Source organism: Limulus polyphemus, unplaced genomic scaffold (genome assembly GCF_000517525.1).
Source record: "Limulus polyphemus unplaced genomic scaffold, Limulus_polyphemus-2.1.2 Scaffold112, whole genome shotgun sequence".
Classification (NCBI taxonomy): Eukaryota; Metazoa; Arthropoda; class Merostomata; order Xiphosura; family Limulidae; genus Limulus; species Limulus polyphemus.
This window is the reverse complement of record NW_013665722.1, coordinates 426,647-435,665: the sequence shown is the minus strand read 5'-3', so window position 1 is coordinate 435,665 and position 9,019 is coordinate 426,647. Positions and strand designations below refer to the sequence as shown.

The window sequence follows — 9,019 nt, the reverse complement described above, 5'->3', positions numbered from 1 at the left end:
AAATATATAATACATAATTAATTATATATTAATTAATTGAAAACACATGCATACAATTACTCTTTCATTTAATAGTATATATTTCAAAATTTTCAGAATAGAAAGGTAACTTGTAAAAGTATGATGTTCTTTAAAAACAGTTTACATTGTTTTTGTTTTCCTTAATACCAGCCGCCTTAAGTAATTATTTATGCTATAAATGTGACCGCCCCCAGTGGCACAGCAGCATGTTTGCGGGCTTTCAACGCTAGAAAGCGGGTTTCGATACCCGTGGTGGGCAAAGCACGAATATTCCATTGTGTAGCTTTGTGCTTAACTTCAAACAAACAAAAATAAATGTGATTTATCAATGCATTCAACAGGTTATTTAAACAATAATTTATATACATTTCTTTAAAATACTTCTACCTTTTGAGTCGTGGAATGGATTAATGATACCTAATTTGAAGTTTATTATATATATATATATATATACTAGCGAAAGTACCCGACTTCGCTCGTGTTATTAGGTTCATAGTGTGTGTTTTCTGAACCTATATTAGCATAAAAGTATAACGTATATACTATTTTTGCTAAGCAACATGACATGAAAAAAACATTGTTGGAACGTATTAATATTGTTCTATACGCTCCTTGCTTTCATTTTTCAAGCTTCAAAATACTGTTCACAATCTTCCGTCAATTAATGCCGCAAAAATGCGCTCCGCACTTTGGGGAGTTATAAAAGCTACGTTCAAGTCCTACTGTTCAGTCAAACACGTGTAACCGAAGAGTTGGGGATGGATTGTATGGATTAGTTGCCTTTCCTTTAGTTTATCCTTTCAAAATTAGAGATGGCTATGCGCATATAGTCGTTGTGTATCTATGCGAAATATATTCCGAAACAAGCAAAACAAACCATTAACTGATAGATATATTACCTAAAGATAAGGAGAGCATATTTCACTGCTGTAAAGATACGTTTTACTAAAAGAAAAGACAATACAGTAGCTTATACACCACTACAATTCTTCGTAAACAGTAGATTCAACTTTTTTTTTTCTTGTTTATCGAAATGCGATTTGAACTTTACACAAGAGAGAAGAAAACATTGTGGCTCACCTTGTAACTACCGTTAATATTAAAAATCAAATACGCATGCAAAATAGTTTCAAAGAATAAACATGCATCATTTAGAGTTTATAAGTTAATCCTGGTGTATAACAAAGGTAACAGTCATACCTTCAAGACATTTAGATGAGTTATCAAAAATAGGATTAGACGAAAGAAAATTCTCAATTTTGTTTAGATTTCATAACTTACAATACAACGATATTAGCATTTTAAAGCAAGATATGACTTATGGACGAATGTAGCATTAACGTGAACAACACTTTATTACACGAGAAGACAACACAAACTCCTGGTTTGTTAATGAGCATTCGAATAAAAATAATCACAATAATGTTCATAACTGACAAAATAAACTCTGAAGCTAGTTTTGATTTTGCCGCTTGTTAATCCTACGTGACATGTATTTTTGAAAAAAAATTATGTAATTAGGTTCTACTTCGATATTCCTTTATCTCAATTATTTCGGATTATTACTTTTTACGTCTTGTCACAACAGATATATTAGAAGATAATTTGCTTATTTGGTAATCTTTTATATATGCATTAAAGAAACATCTTAGAAAATTTTCAGCTATAGAATTTAAATTTTTTATCGAAATAGGAAAGACAATCTAATATATTGAAAGCTATAACTCAAATAATCAAGCTCGTTTTATCTTCCATATTGAAAACTCAATATCACAGAAGGAATTCTTGAACGTCATATCAAAAGTCATATCAAGAGGATATTTTTCCTCGTGATAAGAAATCGTTGTCTCTTAAAGTATTTTTCGCAGGTTTTTCATACAACCTGAATTTGGGCATAAAGAAACAAACATTATCTATAATAATAATAAAAAGACGTGTCTATGGGTCTATGTATGTGGGTGTGTTACTGCCATAACTCTAAGAGGAAAGAACCTAGAAACCCGAAATTTTGCACTCATACTTGAGGGTGTGCACATGGGTATTATTACTTATCCAAGTGTGTACACGCATGTGATCTTTTTAACGAGGCAAGCTAACGAAAAACCACATAGAAGAGAAGTGATTCCTTATATTACAAATAGAAATCACATACAGACAGGAAGACACTCGCTGCGTAGGTGCACGTGCGCACTTCGTGTCTCTCTGTGTTTGACTGCCATAGCTTCCAGAGGAAAGAACCTAGAAACCTGATATTTGTGCCCATACTAAGTGGCCTCTAAAGGTGTGTGGGTATCATTACTTATTCACGTGCTTGCGCGCGTGCACATATTTTTATGAGGCAAACTAGCGAAAAATCACATAGAAAAGAAATGTGACCACCATAACTCCAAGAGGAAAGGGTCTAAAAACCCGACATTTTGCACCCATACTAAGTGGATCCTGAGGGTGTGCACCTGGGTATTACTATCTTATCCACGTGCGCATAATCTTTATAGTGAGGAAAAGTAACGTAAAACCACATAGAAAAGAAGTGATTCCTTATATTACAAATATAAATCACAGACAGACACGCACGTGCATGCGTGTGCACACGTGCGTGTCTGAGTGTGTGAGACCGCCATAGCTCCAAGAGGAAAAGCCTAGAAACCTGAAACTTTGCACCGTACTAAGTGGACCCTAAGGGTGTGCACCTGGGTATTACTTATCTTATTAACGTGCGTAACAATATGCACGTACACATCTTATTAATGAGGCAAGCTAGCGGAAAATCAAATAGAAAAGAAGGGGTTCCTTATATTATAAATAGAAATCACAAACAGACACACAGATGCGTGCGCGCATGCACATCATTTTAATGCGAGATGTTTAAACAGAAAGAACTTGACTGTTATAAAAACTATAAGTAATAAAAAAAACTTATTCCCTTTTTTTGTTCGAATAATGGGTAAAGTTCTTGCAGTAGCGGGTGCTACTGGCTGGTAGTTCAAAAATAAGGATGGCTGTACCTGAACCCTAGGGGTTTCTGACTCGAGCGTTTCGTCCACGTACGCATAAGCCATTTTCAGGTTAAAAATTTCAATTCCAATTCCATTTTACGTGGCAGGTCATGGGCTAATATTTAACGAGACAGACTACAGAAGTGAAGTTCCAAAATTTGCTTTTCAATTATACTGAGTACTCTTCGCACTTTTAGTTATGAGTTTATTTAATAACAATAAATCCCATTTTTCGTCTCAGAGACGGACAAAACCCTGTGACGGTAGGTGTTGCTCGCTGGCTGACTATTTTATGGCCAGTAGCTCAAAATTAGGGAGGCTATAACTGAACCTTAGGGTCTATGGCCTGATCGTTTAGCCCATGTGTTTCTTAGGGTGTCGTTCCAGCTAAATGTTTCTTCTTATACTAAACTGTTTACTACACATCATACTGGAATATACTGTGTACTGGTTTTAAAAGTATGACTGAATAGACAATAATTTTTGAAGTTATATAGAAAAATGACAGAATAGGTAAAATCATTTCGGAAGATATAAAAAAATGACTTATTTTAGTTATTATATTGCGGATATATATTTGACGCAATGCAAGAAATCATTTTGTAAAACAGGTTTAGGTTTGATTAATATTAAAAGTTTTTTTTTAAACTTATGATCTTGTTAGAGTCTTATATAACCTTTTCTTCCACAGAAAACATATCGGAGTGCACTCATTCCTGTTATTATTACTGTAATATCCTGCGATGGTAAAAAACTTATTGAACGCGTCAGACATAAGCATTGCAAAAATGCTTAATCTTATTGCTTTAAAAGTATTTTAGACAGTGTAGACATAGTAGAGAAAGGCCTCAGTTTAGAACAGAAACGTCGTCCCACTCTAGAAAGAGGCAGAAGCAGTGCATTAAAACAAAAACTCTACGATGCTTAATCTTGTTATATTAGTCTTAAATTTTGCAACACCAGTCAATCGAATTAAGATTAATGTCTTTTGCATAATCTGGACATATGACATGTAATCAAAATAATTACTAGTACGGCATTAAATCTGGTTTATTTATTGAATGTCACTTCTAAACTCGTGTAATAACTTCTACCAGAAGAGCTGCTAAAATCCTAAAATAATAATTACAAGTAACAGTGTTAATAATGAATAACAGGCAAACTACAAAAAGCTTTTATGACCACTTACAATTATCTATCAAAATGTTTATCTTGATTAGTCTAAGTAACTGTATGTTTTTATTAGTACAGACGTAATTATACATTTTTCTAAGCATCATTTCAACAACATTGCTTCAAGTTCTCTTTCCCCTTGTACATATCAGAATAGAGAAAAATTCTTGTCCTGTAAAGTATCTATGGAAGTGCAATGCAAAGGTAATTATTTACAAGTGATATTGCTAATGTTTTCTGAAACGTTCTAAAATAGTTTTGGAAATAATTACGTTTATATTTCACTAAATTATAAAATTTTGAGATAACAATGTTACCTAAGTAGCACATATATGAGTAAATTTCTTTAAAAGTCTCAAAACTTACCCGAGTAATGTTGTAGATATATAAGATCAGTATAGAATAGTTTTAAGAATAAAAAATAAGGATAATTTTACTCTGAGATTGATGTATTTGGTGTCAAATGTAGGGTAAGATATTGTAAATTAATTATGTTACGTATTATAATTTCAAATGGTCTGAAATTATGTTAACTGATAATTTAAATTTAGCAGTTAAATTGTACTTTGGATTTAGCAGTTAAGTAAAAACCGATATATAGTCAGTTTATGATAGTTGCCAACAAGATTGATACACACTGTTTTCTTTTTTAACACAAATGCGTTTTAATATACACACAACAATACAATTTACAATAACAGTTATTACAAATAGTTATTACAACAATGATTTATAAACAACATTTTATTTCACAAACTTACAATCAATATAAAGTCTTCTTTCTAGTCTGAAACTTCTTCGAAATCTTATCGAGGGTTCACGATGAGCGAGTTAATTACGAGTTGACGTAGGGTATAATTCACTTAACAGAGAGCTAGCTAGCTTTCTCTTTCGTTATTCACCAGCCACACACGCCAAGTTTTCCACCGTGACGTTATGTAATGTTTTCGTAAAAGTACTAATGTTCGATGTGAATCCACTAAATTAAATGAGTTGTAATGTTCGAACTTTGTAAATTATCTTGGTCAAATATCTGAAGTTTTCCGATTGATAAGCGTTATAACAATTATAATTATAGCTTCCAAAGTTTATAGCACACTAACTATAGCAAGCTAATAATAGATACTTTTTTTTGGCGCGTCGCGTTGGTTATATTTATAGGCGTGTGGAGGCTTTCTCGAATGTTCAGCTTTACGTAACAATGCTGACGCTAATCCTGTCGTTTACGTACACACATATATATTGTTGATTCTTACTCTCGAGAATCTTCCACAACTTTGGAAAATAGACAGGAGTTTGGCAATACATATTCAACACTATAAGCTATGCATATTTCTAAATATAAACTTAATCTTAACAAACGTTGATATTAAAATAAATATATAATAATAATAAATCCGTCACAGGTATATTACCATGGTTAAGTCGAATGTGACCAATCAGTTTGTTTACCTGTTATTTTATTATCTACGGCAAAAAAGACAAATATGAGTGTCAAAAGTTTTTGTATTATTTATAATTCAATATTTGGTAGACAACAAATACACAAAAACAACAACAACTGACAATCAGTCTTTATCTTCACATATAGTACTATCAAACCCAGTATTTGGTCACAGTTTACAACTTGAGAGCGGTTAGCGAATATCGTAATGATAAATATTTAACATAATCAATTATTCTTCCTTAGTATATTAGGAAAAATAACGCAGGATATTTAATACTAAGCACCATAATAGTAATTTAAACATTATTTAGGTTGAATATCAGCAATTATCGTTGTTCCAAGTAAGATAGCTTCATAATTTATTATCTAGAATGACAAGCATTTTTATTTATTCTTTTCAATTCTCTACCTACCTAATAGAATGAATGTATTTTTATGTATATCTTATCTTCTTTTAATCTTAAGCCAATATTAATAACAATTATCAACATTGATTAATAAATATCCCTCAGTACGCCAGTCTCAGGAAATAAAACATAAACTAAAAAAAGATAAAAAACGTTTTGTACTGTATTTAATTAATTGAAATTTAACACAAACTCCCAAAAATAATAAATATACCATTGTCTAAATGGCATTATTTCTAAGACCAAAATATTTTCACACGTAGTTAGGGAACCCCGTAAGAATCTAGAGTTACAGGATCTTCCATAAATGTGAAATATTTTCACTCTGGTGTGACAGTAAACTAGGAAGACATGATATATAAAGCAAAAAACAAACAAGGTACTTTTATTAACATATGGCCAAGAGTCTGGAAGATGTAGAAATTAAGCGCAGGCGAATGGTAGGTAGCAAGATTTGTGTAAAAATTAATAAATAAAATACAGGAAGTAAAATGCTTGAGCATATATATATATGTAAACTATAATTCAAGTTGGGTTCACTTGGAGATGAATATATATAAATCTTGAATCAAACTCTTCATTATTTTACCTCTTTTGTAACACCACAGCTGCTCTGCAATATAAACATTTGTTTTAAATAACCTTAATATGCTTGAGACATATCTATCGGTTTTTTTAGTTGTATAATCTGACCAACCGTACATCTAAAATGCCTTGAGAAACATTAAGGTTATTTAGGATAAATTTTTAAACTGACGAGTAGCCTGTGATGCTACGAAACAGGTGGAATAAAGAAAGAAAAAAGGAAAGGATTCGAGTTTTCTTATCTAAACATAAACAGTATATCAAGCACACGTCAGTTCACTTCTGCTGCAAGGATCAACATCTCTTGAATGAAAAATTTACAATTCTCATAATTAGTGTAAGCGCCAAAAGCATAGTCAATCAATTCCATGACTTTGCATTATCCTGCATGCTACCACATTCACATTACATGAGAAGTAATCTCCAAGAAAATTGAAAAATTAACTACACGTGCGTCTTGTTACCTCAATAATTATCATGAATATGAGGAAAGGTTTCACGGTATTTATTTATTTTTCATAAAAATTAACGTTTTAGTTTTGTTTGTTGTTAAGCGCAGAGCTATGCAATGGGTTATATTTGCTTTGCCCACCGCGGATATAAAAATCTTATTTTGAGCGTTATAAGCCCTCAAGCGCACCGTTGAGCCACCAGCGAGCAGATAAACTTGGAGAATTGTGTTCGGAAAATATAGAATATTTGTTCTTATTGTTTTAAACGTTGATAACGAGCTCTGTTGATATTCAAGGTTATTTGTTAATTCATTTTAGCGCAAAGTGCACAATGGACTATCCATAGAATGCTCATCACAATTTATCTTTTTAATTTTTGAATCACTATTTTTTCCAGCGTTTCTAATTTAAAGGGATGAAACTCAGTTGCAGAATAAACTTTCTATTTTGATATTCTTCAGATCAGCAACAGTTATATAGTATATATTTTATGAGCTGTTTACATTGAAGCTTACATTAACTCAATAATTATTTAAATATATATATCAAAATCACGTTTTTGTTTTTTCCACATCTGAAAATTCCTGAAAAGTTTTCATAATTATATTTAAGCCTTGTTGTCTCTTAACCTTGCTATATGTCCATATAGAAGATGCTAACATTAATACATTAATTTCACTTAAAAGTATAAAGGTATATTTTACCAGATTTCGAACTATTCAAACCTTTCCAAGAATACCTAAGTTAATGAAAGCACACGACTCTGCATCTTAGTATTAACAGTGATAATTATTATATTATATCAATATCAATTATATGAATTACAACTAAGCCCCCCCCCCCCAAGAATCTTATAAATAATGCAATCAAAATCTCTTTGTGAGTAATTTATTTCATACATATATTATTTATTTATACCCATTCAACCTACTTACGGATATGTCTCAATTATGTTAAGTCACTGGGACTCCTAAAGATACCGATAAGATTGATTAGCTTATCGATCTTTGAATAAAGTAACTTATGAAAAGAGTATTTCAAAAATTGGCATTCAATAAGATACTTTTATTCCCCTTCACTACACTGAAACCAGTGAAGACTATAGCATTAATGGAGAAGTAAATAATGATTTGCTTAACATTTTAAATTCGTTATCAAACTAAACAAACGAGTAAACAGTTTCGTAACGATAAAAGATTTCTGTAAGTTTCCTCTACTTAATTGTGGTATATTTTTGAAGCTTGTAGTATGAAAGAAATAGAATTTCAACTATCTAATTATAGCTATTTTTATTTAGCGATTAAGAGCGTCACCGGTGTTAGTTATTCAAATAAAAACCACTGGAGATGAACGGCCTTCAATTACATTCAGATCTTACTCCATTTAGGCCCTCATGAAGATAATCGTATTACATTATGATGTTTGTATTCATTTATTACATCTAGATAATGAAAGAGTTTGCCCACCTATTTTGTTATGCACTTGATCTAATAGTATAGTTAATATATTAATTTTTTTGTACCAGTATGCGTGTTCCTACAGGTATATCCCCCCTTCTAAAAAAAAAGTAAGAATTTGAAGTCAGATTTTCTCACAAATTACAATCACATTGTAGTTGTAACTCAAATCAATTTGGTCTATAATTTTTTGTTTACGACTAACACCTCCAAAAGTTTTAAAATATGAACTTAAGGGCATAAAACATGTTTATTAAACATTTCGGATTAATCTATAGAAACTAAAACAAATACAATTACAATAACAGATTTACACAGCTAAATATCAACATGAATAACAAATAAATTGAATGCATTATTTATGTATATATGGTGCTGTAATTATTTGAAGAGGCCAGGTGGTTACGGCGCTTGACTCGCAATCTGCAGGTCGCGTGTTCGAAACCCCGTCACACCAAACATACTCGCCCTTTCAGCCATT

General features: G+C 31.6%; 1 long non-coding RNA gene across 1 annotated transcript in view; it reads right to left on the bottom strand.

Moving 5' to 3' along the window:
* Positions 1-5,292: 5,292 nt before the first annotated feature.
* LOC111089118 overlaps positions 5,293-9,019 on the bottom strand; it is a 15,105-nt gene continuing 11,378 nt past the window's right edge. Inside the window, exon 3 of the long non-coding RNA XR_002613453.1 lies at positions 5,293-5,400. This is a non-coding gene — a long non-coding RNA (uncharacterized LOC111089118). The remainder of the gene's footprint in view (positions 5,401-9,019) is intronic.